Source organism: Suricata suricatta, chromosome 11 (assembly GCF_006229205.1).
Source record: "Suricata suricatta isolate VVHF042 chromosome 11, meerkat_22Aug2017_6uvM2_HiC, whole genome shotgun sequence".
NCBI lineage: Eukaryota > Metazoa > Chordata > Mammalia > Carnivora > Herpestidae > Suricata > Suricata suricatta.
The window spans coordinates 26338257-26354401 of NC_043710.1; the positions used below are offsets into that span (position 1 = coordinate 26338257).

The 16145-nt window shown below is 38.1% G+C and overlaps 1 long non-coding RNA gene across 2 annotated transcripts in view; it reads left to right on the top strand.

The window, feature by feature from the left end:
* The window catches only part of LOC115306907, a 45996-nt gene extending 33417 nt beyond the window's left edge, over nt 1-12579 (top strand). For both annotated transcript variants that reach the window (XR_003915489.1, XR_003915488.1), the window contains exons 2-3: nt 9918-10036; nt 12198-12579. This is a non-coding gene — a long non-coding RNA (uncharacterized LOC115306907). The remainder of the gene's footprint in view (nt 1-9917; nt 10037-12197) is intronic.
* The last annotated feature ends 3566 nt before the right edge of the window (nt 12580-16145 follow it).

The following is a 16145-nucleotide window of genomic DNA, read 5'->3' on the forward strand; positions in this document are numbered from 1 at the left end:
AGAAAGAGAAATTAAGAAAACAATCCCATTTACAATTTCATCAAAAAGAATAAAATACCTCAGAATAAATTTAACCAAGGGAGCAAAAGAAGTTGAAGACTGCAGGGGTGCCTGGGTAGCTCAGTCTGTTAGGCATCTGACCTCAGCTCAGGTCATGATCTCAATATTTATTCCTAAGTTTGAGCTTGACATTGGGCTCTGTGCTGACAGCTCAAAGTCTAGAGCCTGTTTCAGATTCTGTATCTCCCTCTTTCTCTCTGCCCCTTTCCTGCTTGCACTCTGTCTCTCTTGCTCTCAAAACTAAATAAACATTAAAAAAAAAAAGAAATTGGAGATTACACAAATAAATGGAAAACTATTCCATGCTCATGGATTGGAAGAATTAATATTATTAAAATGTCCATACTATGCAAAGCTATATATACAGATTCAATGCAATCCCTATCAAAATTCCAATGGCATTTTTCACAGAAACAGAACAAACAATCCTAAAATTTGTATGGTACTAAAAAAAGAACCTGAATAGCCAAGAACTCTGGAGAAAGAAGAACAAAGCTGGAAGCATTACATTCCCTGCTTTAAAATTTATTACAAAAATATAGTAATAAAAACAATATGATGGCATAAAAACTGACACACATATCAGTGAAACAGAGACATGATCAATGGAACAAAATAGAAAGCTCAGAAATAAACCCATAGTTGAGGCACCTGGCTGGCTCAGTCAGTTGAGCATCCTCTTGATTTTGGCTCAGAGTCATGGAATTGAGCCCACGTCAGGCTCTGTGTTGAGCATGGAGTCTGTTTAAAATTCTTTCTCTCTCTTTCTGTCTCTAAAAAAAGAAAGAAAGAAGGAAAGGGAAGGGAAGGGAAGGGAAGGGAAGGGAAGGGAAGGGAAGGGAAGGGAAGAGAAGGGAAGGGAAGGGAAGGGAAGGGAAAGGAAAGGAAAGGGAAGGGAAGAAATCCACACATAAATAGCCAATTTATGACAAAAGAGCCAAGAATATATAATCAGGAAAGGACTATGTCTTCAGCAAATGATGTTGGGAAAAGTAGACAGCCACATGCAAAGGAATGAAACTGGACCACTATCTAATACCATTCACAAAAATTAACTCAAAATAGATTAAAGAATTGAACATAAGACCTGAAACCATAAAATTCTTAGAAGAAAAGATAGGCAGTAAGCTTCTTGGCATAGGACTTGGTGATGATTTTTTTAATCTGACACCAAAAGAAAAAGCAACAGAAACAAAAACAAACAAGTGAAACTATATCAAACTAAAAAGTTTCACACAGTGAAGGAAAAGGCAGCCAACTGAATGAGAAAAAAATATTATAAATTATGTATTTGATAAGGGATGGAACTCCTACAAATCAATAGCAAAAAAAACCCAAAAAATATAATTAAAAATGGGCATATCTGAACAGACAGTTTTTTCAGAAAAGATATACAGATAGTCAACTGTTACATGAAAAGATGCTCTACATCATTAATCATCAGGGAAATGCAAATCAAAACCACAATGCGATATCATCTCATACCTATAAGAATAGTTATTTCCAAAAAGACTAGAAATAGCAAGTGTTGGCTAGGATGTGGAGAAAAGTACCCTTATGTTCTCTTGGTAGAAATGTAAATTGATAGAACCACTATGGAAAATAGTGTGGAGGTTCCTCAAAAAGTTAAAATAGAACTACCATATGATCTAGCAATTCCACTTCTGGGTATTTATCCAAAGAAAATTAAAACACTAACTCAAAAAGATATAGGCACCCTCACATTTATTGTAGCATTACTTACACTAGCCAAGATATGGAAACAACCTAACTGTCCACTGGTGGATGAATGGATAAAGAAGGTGTGGTGTATATATAAGGGTGCCTGGCTGGCTCAGTCAGAAGAGCATGTGACTCGTAATCTTGTGGTTGTAAGTTCAAGCCCCATGATGGGTGTAGAGATTACTAAAAAATTAATTAAAAAAAAAGAAATCATGGTGTACCTAAATATATATATATACACAATGCAATAAAATTCAGCCATAAAAAAGAATGAAATCTTCCCATTTGCAAGAGATTAATGGACCTTAGTTTCTGTAAATCCAGTTATCTTCGGGCAATGCTGCTGCTGCTGCTGACCTGAGGACCATACCCTGTCTCTTTCTAGACCATACACCAGGCATCCTGCCCAAAAGATTCCACTGCACAAACTTTGTCCCTGGGCCCAGCTTCCTGATTGTAGCCCACATTACTGGTGTGTATACCACCTAGATGAGGTCCACTCCAAGGAGTGGTTATTTGAGAGCAAGTTGACAGAGCTTAGACATGCAGGGATACCCATGAATGCATATGAAAACACCCACCAGGTGACATGATGAAGGAAAGGGCAGAGGAAGAAAAGAAGGAGGTGTACTAGGAGTGGGTGGGGAGTTGGCGGGCAGGGTGTGACTCCTCCCACACTGCCAAATTCCAATAGGGAACCAGAAAAGTTCAAGAATTGTTTCAACCTGGCCTTCTAAGTTGTTATGAAGGCAACTTTGTCAAGGTAGGAGTACGGTACAAATTTTATTTAATAGTCTATTTAATATGTAATAGTTTAATAGTTTGTTAAATATCTAGGCAAATAGTATATGAGTCTTCCCTCTTATTACCTGCCCTGGCTTGAGCCCTGCAAATGTTAGGCGCAGGTCCCTACAAAGAAGACATACCTTGAGCCAGACCAAGAGTCCTATGGGAGTTGGAACTGGCCAGAACAAAACTTCACCAGGAATGTGCAGAAATGCTGGCAGAGATGTGCAGTGGGAGGCTTAAGCTATCATCTGGGCTACATTTAAATGTTTGGAAAATATCAAAATAAGATAAGGCAAACTATGATAAGATTGTACTTGATAAAAAGATGGTCTCATCCCCAGAAAACTTATAATCACATTACAGACGGTGTAATCAAAGACAAGTAATACAATGACAGCAATTTATCTGATATACATTGAAATATCACACACACACACACACACACACACACACACTATTGAATTATTGAGGAACTATTGAACACAAGCAAATTAAATATCATTTTAAATGTTGAGGGTATTAAACTTAGTTTTCTAGCTAATCAAGAAATGGCAAAACCTAGGCAGAATTACTAAATATTATTTCAGTGGTTCTGTATTTGTACTTTCAGTGTGAGGGGTTACAAGATTCCAAAGCCACACTCACACCTCTATGTACACAGAAACCCCTAGTGCCAAATATTCTGTTCTTCATAAGGCCATAGCAAGTCCTGACAATCAAATTTGGAACATACTTGCTTTTAATACCATTAGATTGTTTTTCTTATTGGTTAAATTCAGTGGCTATTAGAGATCAAGTTTGGTCAGGTTAATTAGGAATAGGATCAAGTACAAAGACTGGACTTTAGTCTCAATTCTGGACTCTAATGGGCTATGCAAGCTGAGGAAGCGGTCAAACTTACCTTTGACTCTTCTTTAAATTAACATGACTATGAGGGCTTCAGCACAAACATTCTATGGTAGCTATGAATGTATTATTGTTTTCATTCATAAAGTACTGTGGCTGATGGTATGATTTTCTGTCACCAAAAGAACAAACACATATTATGGAGTAAAAGAAGAAACAGAAATTGAATCTCATTTCTACTGATGATAATATTGAAGCTCAAGTTCAGAAGGAATCTATGCCAGTTAAGGCTCATATAAACAGAAAGGGGGGACTTATTGATTTGAAATTAGAAAACCCATGAATCCACAAGGTTTTCAGGTATTCATTCTTCTAGGTTCAAGTTCAATGAAAAGTCACTTTGTAGTCTAGGATCTTAGTTTAATTCCCAACAGTCCCATGAGGTAGGAATTATTAGTCCCCTTTATTAAATACAGTAGCTATTTCATAGATTTGTGTTGAATTTAAAATAAAGCTATGTGTACAAAAAGCACTCAACACAATTCCTGGCACAAGCAGCAATAAGTGTCAGCCATTGCATGTATTTATATATTATACATTTTATTATATATAATAGTTACATATATTTTATTGTCTATACTAGTGTGCTTTAAATTATGCTCCAAGGAAATAGAAGTTTCCATGGGTTCCACAAACAATGGCTTATCTACCATCAGTAATGAGAATTACTAAATGGAGTCCATTTGTGGATTTTTAAAATGTATTTAAAAAAAACACAGAACCCTCCACAAAAATAAGTAAATAAATAAAATGTATTTTATGTATTTGTATGTTCCATGTAGGAATTTCCTTGAAAAAATGGTCTGATGGCTAAACATGCATTTAAAAACTACTGATGTGTTCTAATCCATTAATTTGCTAATTATAAAACTGAAACACAAAGAGCTGAAATCTTAAATTCTCTGCTTTGAACATCTTAATAAATCTGTTAGGACATACTTGGTTGCAAGTAGCAGAAAATCCAGATTAACTGGCTTAAATAATAAAGGCAAATAATCAGTCACATAACTAACAGGAAGGCCTATAAGTAGGGCCTGTTTCTGGATTGAATTGATTCCACGGCTCAGTGACATCTTCACTGCCTATCTGTCCTATCTAGCTCCCCATCCGCTTTATCTTCTACCAGACTTCCCTATGTTGCAAATGGCTGCAACTGTTCCAGGCTTGAAGATCATCCCAGGCTATTCAGAAAGAGACAGAGGGCTGGCATGTCAGCATTCCGTGAGAATTAGGACATTCACCTTGATTGGACCAGCTCAGTTCATGGGTCCCCCTCTGAACTAGTTACTGTGTCCTGGGGGATTGAATATGCCCTTCAGTGTACAACCTTGAAGTTGAGTGGGATGTTGTTCCCCTTCCTCCAAAGCACACAGGCTGTCTGTGGATTGGATGTACACTCAGATAAAAACCTGGATCCCATTAGGAAAGGGGGAAGAGGCAACAAGTGCTAATACGCCCTAAAATGTGGGACTTTGGGCAGATTACTTCCCTTCTTTTATAAAATAAGAATGCTGGACTGGATTGGTGATCTCAAATGTTAATATTCATAAAAATTGCCCAAGTTACTCATCAAAAACTGTCAATTCAAAGATTCCATGCTAGGTAGTTTACATTTTTTAATAAGTGCTGTGGAGTCTCTGATGTAGGTGGTCTACATAGAGAATCACTGGACAAGATCAAGGCTACTCAAAGTGAGGGCCAAGGACATATGCCAGTTTATGAACTGTTACTACTCTGTGATGAGGTAAGAAGTTCATTCCAGAATACAGATCAACTGTGACACTAAGCACACTCATTGAGCTAAAAAAATTTTAAGCACCTATTATGAGTCAGAGTTTTTGCTGCTTGTGGTACATCACTAAAGTGAATAAAAACAAAAATCTATGCCCTTGCAAAGTTTGTTCTAGCAAAACTAAATTAACTCAGTTTCCTATCATTCTAGGTATAGAGAATAAAAGAAACATTGAGTTAGACAGGAAATGTGGCAGAATAATATGTAGTTCAGTTTAGTTAGAGAACAGCTTTTTTTTCCTAATGTAAGACTTCCTTGATGAAAAAAATCAATACACTGATAATTGGATTACAGTGGATTTCATTCTCCGAATTATAATGATTATCAGAGGGCAGTGTCTCTGCAGATATTAATAACCAGGGAACAAAAAAGGTGGGTCTCAGTGAGACATAGAGGGATCCAATCCATGAGGGACCACACGGCCCTAAATACTGCAAAATCTCACCCTTCAGGCAGCAACATGGAGAAAGTGAAGGCAGGAACATTTTATACAGCCCTAGGGACATTTCACCCTTGTTATGGCATTGTTGCCAACCAGATAATACTTCCTTAATGTGAAGCTCTGGGATTAGATGGCTGATTCACAGGGAATCTAAATTCAGAAACGGCCCCATGCCATTGATGAAAGCAGGGCAACAGGGCAAACTGGTACTAATCCTTATTTTCTTTAGCTTTCTTGTTGAAGCACATCCTTTGTGACAAATTGTATATCCTTCCTCTTGCATGCTCCTCTAGGGTATGTTAAATTACAAAACACATTCAGGAATACTATTTCAAAATTCTGTTGAAATGAGATCAAGGGGCTTAAAGTTAGAAAATTAGATTCATCAATTTCAATATCCTTAGAGGTAGATGATTAGAGAAGCAGTGTCTAGTAAATAGATTTGAGTTTCAATCCCAGTTCTGTCCATTCACTTAGGCCTTATTTTATAAATGAGGGTAATATTTGTACCTACTTCTTCTTTTTTATGTCTTTATTTTTATTTTTTGAGAGACAGAGATAGAGACAGAAAGTGAGCAGGGGAGGGGCAGAGAGAGAGGGAGACACAGAATCTGTGCTGCACAGAGCCTGATATGGGGCTCAATTGAACCCATGGACTATGAGATCATGACCTGAGCCAAAGTCAGACGCTCAACCAACTGAGTCACCCAGGTGCCCTTTGTACCTACTTCTTGAGGTTGTTGTGAGAATTTTGGGAGAAATTGATCTAAAGCACTTAGCACAGTGCCTAAGGCACTTAATAAACCAAATTAAACATACACCCATACACCAAAACAAACAAACAGCCCAAGTTTAATTAGCAAATTAAGATTGTAATAGATGTAGCAAAGGTACTGGTAGTAATAAAGATCTAGGTTAGTATAGGAGACATCTTTTGATTCTATTCTGATAACCATACTCCAGGTTTTTCTCTGAGAAATCACCTGCATCCTGTCCCTCCCTCAATCCATGTGCTTCAGGATGAGTTTATGCCACCCCCAGCATCAAGACCAGGCACATAACTAAAGCCTGATGGATCAGGTCATTAATGACACTGGTATTGTAATGGCATTAGGGATGGGAACATGACCCAGTCACAGCCAGTGAGATATAATGACAATTTTGCTGCGGAAGCTGATAGAAAGAAGCCTAACCTTATTCTGTTGAACTTGAAACCTGAAGAACATGCCCCATGGCTTTTGGCAGTTGTCTTGCCCCAGATGGAGGTGGGGAGGGTATGGGGAAGTCAACACAGAGAAAATCAGAGCTCAGTGATGGAGAGAAAGAGTCCTAATGACATAAATTGATGCCTAAATTCACCTTGCCAAAAATTTGGTTAAGGAGGACATTGAGTTCCCTTTTTGGCTTCTATTATTTTCACAATCAAAAGAGTCTAAAACTGGTATACCCACAGATGCATGGTGTAAGATATTTGTATTGGAAAATAGACCTGGCAAATCCCCAGCTCATTTTCTGAGGCTGGATTATAAGTAATTAGGTTGGGGGGTGGAGAGAAGCATATGATCATTTAAATGGGTACAAAAAAAGGGACCTGATAAAATTCATTATCCACTGATGATTTTAAAAAAACACAAACAAAAAAAAAAACCACACAAACAAAAACAAAACTCTTAACAAACCAGGAATTGAAGGGACCTTCCTTAATCTTAATCTGATACATGGCATCTGGTAAAAGAAAACAGCAAATAATCAACTAAGTGAATCATTGAAATCTTCCCCTTGGTGATTAGAAAAAATACAGAGTTTTATTCACAACATCTACTTGACATTCTTGGGTATACTAGAGGCTCCAGGTAATGCAATAAAGTGGTAAAAAGAAATAAAAGACACAGCAATTATAAAGAAGAAAGAAGATACAAAAGAACCTACTTTATATTATTAGAGCAGTGAGACATTTTAGCAAGGTTGCTAGGATACAAAGTAAAGAAAAATAAACAGCATTTCTACACCAAAAACTAAAAAATAGAAAATAAAATTTGAAAAAGTGATACTATAACCAATAGCATAGTAAATATTAAGTACCTAGAAATAAAATTTTTTAAGTTTTTTAAATTTATTTTGAGAGAGAGAGCACAAAACAGGGGAAGACAGAAGAAGAGGCAGAATCCCAAGCAGGCTCCATGCTGCCAGCACAGAGTGCAAAGTGGGACTTGAACTCACAAACCATCAGATCATGACCTGAGCCGAGATCAAGAGTCAGAACCCAAACTTACTGAGCCACCCAGGCACTCCAGAAATAAAATGTTTTAAAAAGGTACAAGACTTCTATAGAGAAAATTATAAAATTATATTGAGGTATATTAAAGAAGACCTGATTAAACAGGAAAATATACTATATTCATTGACCAAAACACTCATTAGAATTTGGAGATTTTTGTTTTAGAACTTAACAAGCTGATTTTAAAATATACATATATGGTGATGCAAAGGGCCAAAAATATCCAAGACAATCTTGAATAAGAAGCAAAATATCAGAGGATTTGCTCCAAGAGATACCAAGTTATGTTGATATCAAAGCTACAGTAATTAAAACTGTATGAAATTGACATAATAATAGACCAAGAAACCAACATATCCCAAAAAGGACCCATACTTTTATGGACTTTGATTTAGACATAAGTGGCACAGGGCATGGGGAAAAGACTGTATTTTTTTAAATGATGCTGAGATATTTGACTATATATGTGGGAAAAAATGAGATTGGACCTGAGAGGTAGTAACCTCATTGATAAGCAGACACAAAAATCACTGGGAGATACCACTGCACATCAGGATGGCTGTCATGTAAACATCCAAAATATCAAGTGCTGGTGAGGATGTGAAGCAATAGGTATTTTCACATACAGCTGATGGGAGTGTTAATTTGTTCAGTTGCTCTGGAAAATAGATTTACATGATTTATTAAAGGGGCGGGGGGATGCACACTCTATGACCTAGCATTTCCTTTCTACTCTAGGTGCATCACCTACAAGGATGTGTGCCTATGTGTACAAACATCCACAAAGAAGAAAATAAGTGGTTTGTCATGACTAGAAGCTGGAAACAACCCAAACATCCAGCAACAGTAGAATGGATTTTTACTGAAGTGTGATACATCCATATAAAAGAATACTATATAGCAATCATGATGGACAAGCATTAATTAAATATAACATGAGTAGATGTTCAAAACAGTCCAGGGGTGCTTGGATGGCTCAGTCAGTTAAGTTTCTGACTTGATTTTGGCTCGTGTCCTGATCTCATTGTCGTGGGATCAAGCTCCAGGGCTGGCTCCACACTGAGCATGGAGTGCACTTAGGACTCTCTCTCTCTCTCTCTCCCTCTGCTCCTCCCCCTGTTCACACATGCCCTCTCTCCATCTTTCTCTCTCTCTCAAAAACAAAGTTTTTAGACAACAGAAACATATACTATAAAATTACATTTTGAAGTTCAAAATAAACAAAGCTTAAAACATACTGTTTAGTATGCCTACGGAAGTGGTAAGATGATAAGGAAAAGCAAGGATGTGATTGCAACAAAAGAAGACTGATGGAGAAAGGGAGGTCTGGGGATGGTCAATAGTCTATCCGTGCTCTCCAGGAGAATTTTCTGTGATGATGGAAATTCTGCATATCTGAACTTGTCAACACTGTAGCCTTTAGCTGTCTGTAGCTATTTGGTATCTGAAATAGCTAGTCTGGCTGGTGTGACCAAGGAGCTGAATGCTGAATTTTAATTTTATTTCATTTCTTTAATTTAAATGAAAATTTAAACAGCCACAAGCAGCCAACAGCTAGCTACTGTATTGGACCACGTGGTATCTATTTTGGATCAATTTAGGTTCAATGGGAAACAGCAGTCTTACTCAAAATAGGGTAATTTGAGGAATATTTATTTACAAGGCAATAATTACAAAGGTGCAGGCATAGGGGAAACACAAGTAATGGTTTTGCAACCTGGGGCTAGTGGCAGCCAAGCTGTTACCACTCTTAGCCCTGCAGGGACAAGGAGAAGATGTGGTTCCTGGAATCAGGGCAGAAAATTAAGTAGATTCTACCATGTCATGAGAAGTGGAAAGATACAGTCAGCCTGAGGTGACCTCACATTAGGAGCCAAGGGAACAGATGCCCTACCCCCACTCTCTTTCCTTCCTTGTATCTCCCACAGAGGGTCCCCATCAGTCAGACCCAAGAGAGAGTCAAGGAGAAGAGCTGCTCATGGGGCCACACTGGTCAGCTCCCAGGGTCAACAGCAGGTAGACAATGGCTGCGAGGGGAAAACAGAAGGTATCCAGCACATGGGTCTTGACCTGAGTGCTTGCTTCATTATGATTTATTATATCATCCTGATACATGTTATTCTTTTCTTTCCATATGGGATTGTGGGTTTACGTAAGAGAGGAGGGGTGAAGGAAGGGAAGAAGGGGTTAAGGAAATGAAGGAAAATAGGAAAAGATAAAGGAAGATGAGTAAGAAAGAAAACAGACTCGACCAGTGAGTTCTTGCATCATATATTACTAAGAACCTGATGGATTTATCAAAACTGCAAAATAGTAACCAAAAGTCTGAATAAATAAACACTATCAAATATTTTTGGCAAGCCAGTAAAACAATAGAATTTTTAATGCTATATATTGCATCTTGTTACCTGCGATGAATCTTAGACAGTGGGCTCTACTTTTTAATCTTAATGTCTTTGTTTTTAAGGTAACCAGAAATTAAAGACATATAACATGCTCAGGAGTGCTATGAACAAACACCACAGTCATGTGGACCTTTGGTTTTGTTTGCCTTTCTATGTGTTGAAACTGCACTTCAACTTTCTGAATAGAGCCATGAACTTGAACTGCGGTTTGCTTTTAAAGATGTGTGTATCAGTTAGGAATGCTTTGGCTGGCAGTGAAAGGCAACTGACTAACAGTGGCTTCACAGAGACAATTTTTCATACATTAAAAAAAAGATCTGGATACAGGCAGCTGCTGGTGTTGGCTCAATGCCTCAGTTACTGTGCTGGCATCTTCAAGATACTTCTGACCTTTTCCTTCCAGTCAGTCACCAAAGATTAAAACAGCTCCAGGTGTGAAGTTGAAGGCACCCGGCATGGGGCAGGAGGAGGCTCTGCAGGGTATATGCATCAGAATACATCATGCAGGGTATACGCATTTAATATATCATCAGCATATTTCAAGATAAAAGATACATTTCCACAACTTCATTTTAAATGGTTACATATTATTCTGCTATGTGGATATTCTATGTATTGTTGTGATCTGCTGTTGTTAGATATTTACATTGTTCTACCTTTTTAGACTCACTAACAAGGCTGCCATGGATTTTGTTATTGTCCTTGCTGAATATCTGAGCTCATTCTGGTTTCCTTACCACACTTTCCAAGAAGTCAGACCAAGTATCATTTGAAATGCTTCACCTGTAGTCAGATTTAGAGACAATGGCCAGAGCAGAATTTTTCTCCTCAAACCCTTAACAAACCACCTACATCTTGTTGACTAAAGTGTGCCACATGGCTACCCCTAGCAGCAAGGAGGCTGGGGGCAGGGGCATTTAGCTTTTGCAGCCTTGTTAAGGAAGTCATCAGGAGCTACGGGGTCAGAAACAGCTGTTCCTCAGCCAGTTTAGCTCTGAATCCCTAAAATATTGCAACTGCGACATCCAAAATATCTACCATGAGAATAATGAATTCCTTGGCTTTAGGAATAATTTCTAGAAGACCTCTATTTATATGTACATGTTGCCTGGAAGGGTGACATATCAACACATCTGTTCCCTTTGTCATGTTAGTATTGATTTAGTTCTGAAGATTTGCTAGCAGTTACTGAGTATAAAGCCAAGGGTTAAAATAATAAGACAACTAAGCTTTAAGATAGTAGAAATCTCTCAGGAAATCTCCAGGACATTTAGAGTGGACTTGTAGTATCAATAATCAGGCAAAGGCACTAAATTTAGCAAGAGGGGCAGGTTGGGCAGAAGGTGCTGAGAGGATGGATTTCACCCACAGCACTTGGCCTAAGATCACTCTCAAACCCAGCTTCTGCAGGCAAGGCAGATTCTCTCCAGGATGCACTCCCCTCCAACCCGCCCAGAATCAATGGGACATGAAAAATGGACATCATGGAGATGGGATGACAGGGCGACACAGACCTAGATTTGTCCCCTCAAGGTAGGGTACTGGCTAGGAGTGCAAATTCTAGGGCTAGACTCCCAGGGTCCAAATCCTGGTTCCACTCACTCTGCCATTTATTCACTGGATTGTGATGAGGATTAAACAGTTAATGAATATCACGATTAAACAGTGAATTGATAGCATGCATGGTATATAATAAGGGTTATGTAAGAGCTGGCTTCAAAAATTAAAGCCTTTCTGCTCTGAACTTATTGATATTAGGCTTTGATATGTGTACGTTTTGTTAAAGTCTCCTTATTATTAAAGCAACATAGGTTTACTACAAAGAACTCAGAAGAGACAGAAAAACAAAAGAAACGTCTAATAACCTACAATTTCCCTGCTCCAGATGCAAATACTAAGATGCAACTATGATTAGTTATATTTGATCCATCTGTGTATTTTCACTTACTAAAATTAGGTCTGCTTTGTGTACTGCTCCGTATTATGCCCTTTAAGGACAATATATTAGAAGCATCTTTTCATATCTAGAAATATATTTCTATGGTATCTTTTTAGTTATCACAAAGTATTCTGTTAGTGGGTATTCCATACCCATTATCAATTCTCTGGGGTTGGGCATTGATGATGTTTGTTTTGGTTTAGTTCTTTTGTTCTGTTAACCTTAAAAATAAACACTACCTGTTATTTTACCAGCAAAAGATGGGCTTATTTGAGCATTAAAGAGAATTACAATCTAGGACAAACAAGCTGTAGTAAAACTAGGCAAGTCATGGGAACAAAGGAGAGGAACCCCCTTTTTTTAAGGAAAAAGGCATAATTTGGAAAGGCTGCTATAAATTACAAGTCTGTTGGAGTAAACTGGGAGTTTGACGTGTGGTGGCTTCTCATTGGCTGAACTGTTACTGGGCTGATAAGAAACGGTGGCTCAGTCAGTTGAGTGTCAGACTTTGGCTCAGGTCATAATCTCACAGTTCCTGGGTTCGAACCCTTTGTCAGGCTCTGTGCTGACAGCTTGGAGCCTGGAGACTCCTTTAGATTCTGTCTCTCTCTCTCTCTCTGCCCCTCCCCAGCTCACTCTCTGTCATGCTCTCTCTATATCAAAAATAAAATAAACATTAGAAAGAAAGTGTGTCTTCCTCCAGCTGGAGCAGTAGAGTAGCATCCACGTGCAAGACTAAATCCAAGTAAGGTCAAGTCCATCTCTTCCTGGTGGATCTGGAGTTGACTACTGAGTGGGGGGTGTGAGAACTCCCCATTCTGAAACCTCCCAATTCCATTTTAGAGAGATTTCCTTTACTAATTTTCAAAGCTCTTTGATTTGTTTTTTGTATCCTAAATCGAAGTGTGATCAACATCCTTGGAGTGAATTTCTTGGGCACATCCATAATAATTTCCTTAGGATAAATTCTCAGATGTGAAATTACTAGGTCAAAAGTTATGCTTATTTTTAAGTCTTTGATGAGTATGCTTCACTTGATCTCCAGAAAATATGCATTAAAGTATCCATTCATTTCTTTATCCTTCTTGAAAGCACTAAGTATTATCATTTGCTTTGTTTGCAGTTTTTCTGTAATACTTTCTGACATCCCCAAACTCGATGGCATCTTTGAGGTAACATCCACAACACAAACATGTGATTTCTATAAATTGTCCTCAGCTCTTAGCCCCTGACCTTTTTCTTAACTTTGTCTCAAGGACCTCCTGTGGTGGACTGGGCTTTTGCCCTGACATCATTTACAGCTGGTGATTCTTTATGTCAGATCCTGATTTGGTTGTTTGTGAGAAGAGATGATATTTCTGATCATCATCTAGGTTTGAGAAGGACTGCTTTTTTCAAGTCAAACCTAATGTATATAAATACATTGTCTACATTCTTAGGTTTACAGTCAGACAGATGGTGTGATTGTTACGATTGTGCTTTGAAACAAAATTTGAAATCTTTTAGCATTCTTCAGTGTGCCGTATACTCAATTATTCAACATTTACTCATCCTCTACATTCCTGGCCTACGTGCTAGGGATATGAAGGTGAATAATAATAATCCCAGCCCTGGAGAAGCTTAGGCTGAAGGAGAGGCAGATAGGCAAACACATAAATCACAATGCAATGTGAAATATGCGACTAAGATATTTTTATCACACTTCGTGGTAGCACAAATTGCTATGAGGGGACAATTAGACATTAAGCAACTTTCGGTTCATTTGTAATACTTAATAGAGCCAGGCCCTATGCTTTTATTTTCAAATGTATTGTTTTAGCATAACAAAGCAGTGTATACCACTCAGAAAGATCAGAAAATGCAGGTAAGCAAAAACAAAAAACAAACAAAAACACTTTAAAACTGTAATCAATCCCATCTACTTTATGTCCCTTGAGCCACTATTAACACTTCAACATTTTAAGTTGTTTTCTTATTTTTTTTTAAGTGGGATCAAAACATGTTTTGTAATCTACTTTTTTCATTTAATATATCATGAACAAATTTCAAGATAAAAGATACATTTCCACAACTTCATTTTAAATGGTTACATATTATTCTGCTATGTAGATATTCTATTTATTATAGTCATCTGCTGTTATTAGATATTTACATTGTTTCTATCTTTCTAGACTCACTGAAAATACTACCATGGATTTTGTTATTATCCTTGCTGAATATCTGAACTCATTCTGGTTTCCTTACCACACATTCCGAAAAGTGAAACCATGTAACATTTGAAATGCTTCACCCATAGTCAGATTTAGAGACAATGGTCACAATATACATCTCCCAGCTTTGTTGCTCTTTGTGATCTTTTATTTTAGTCCTAGTGGCTGTAGATTGAACTTGATCAGAGCTACATGTACCATGAACCAAAGATCAATGACTTTTACTTCTGTGGCTGTCTGGAGGGTATCACTTTGCTATAAAACACAAGAGGATTAGTTCCGAAATGTAATGTCTTCTTGAAGCCCAATTGGCAAGCTGCCTGAGATAATTTGTAGACTACCGCTCCACTTTTCTTTAGGTATTTTTTTTTCTGTCATTATTTGCATTTCAGACTAAGTGTACCCTTGGCAAGATTCTGTGGCTTGCTAAAACCATGGGTATACTTCCTGCTGTAAACGTGTATGTGACCTTGCTCAACTCCGTACTGACTGTCAGCATGTTAGTTTTGCTCAAATAAAGAGCAAGTTTGCTCTCTGGGGGGGGGTTAGTCTTATTTAAGGAAATGAGAAGCAGGACAAGGAGGGGTGAGATTCCTTCAATGACAAACACTGAACCAGGGCCTCTGAGGCAGGTCCAACGTGGGCATAATGGTACTATGATGCCAGCACAGCATGACTAGCTCTTTTGGTTTCGGTGTGCCCCAGTTTATCAAATGTTAGGAACAACCCAGGAGTCACATTACAGAGCACTAAAAGTCATCGTCCCCAAGATTATATACCCTGAGTTCTACTAGGCCCTCTTAGGTCACCAGTTTCCAGCCTGTCTGAGTCTGGCAAGGGTCTTATTCCACTCCATAACACTTTGAAACATGAAAGATGAATTCCAACTATATGACATTCTGGAAAAGGCAAAGGTATGAAGACCGTGAAACGATTGGTGGTGGCCAGGGGTGAGGGGAGGGAGAGATGAACTGGTGGAACACAGGGAATTTTTAGGGCAGTGAAACTGTTCTGTAGGATACTGTAGTAGCTGACATGTATAATGACATGTACAGTACCATGTGTCCAACACCAACAGTGAACCCTAAAAAATAACTAGTGACTCTAGGTGGTAATAATGTCAGTGTAAGTTCATGAGTTGTAACAAATGCACCCTGGCAGTGAGGGATATTGGTAATGGGGAGGACATGTATATTTGGGGACAAGGAGTGTATGGGAAATCTCTGTACCTCTCTCTCATGTTGGGTGGGAACCTAAAGCTGCTCTAAAACATAAAGTAAAAACAAAACAAAAAGCCAGATGACAGCAAAGCAAGAGTTGGCTCATCAGCATTATTACATCAATTATCCCTGAAGAATTTCAGAAAGCAGGTTGGAATTTCAGACTCATGGATGAGTGGGTGAGGCAAATGGCATTGTTCTTGTCATTAAGATGCCAGAATGGACGTGAAGACAGCCACAACCTGTGTCATCACTTTATATAATTGTCACATTAACAATAAGCCAGAATAAAGAATATTGATTCTATTTTTTTCTGTTCCCTGGAAAATATAATTTTTATAGTGAGGCTGAAAGGTCATTGGAAGACCTACTTCATGAGGTT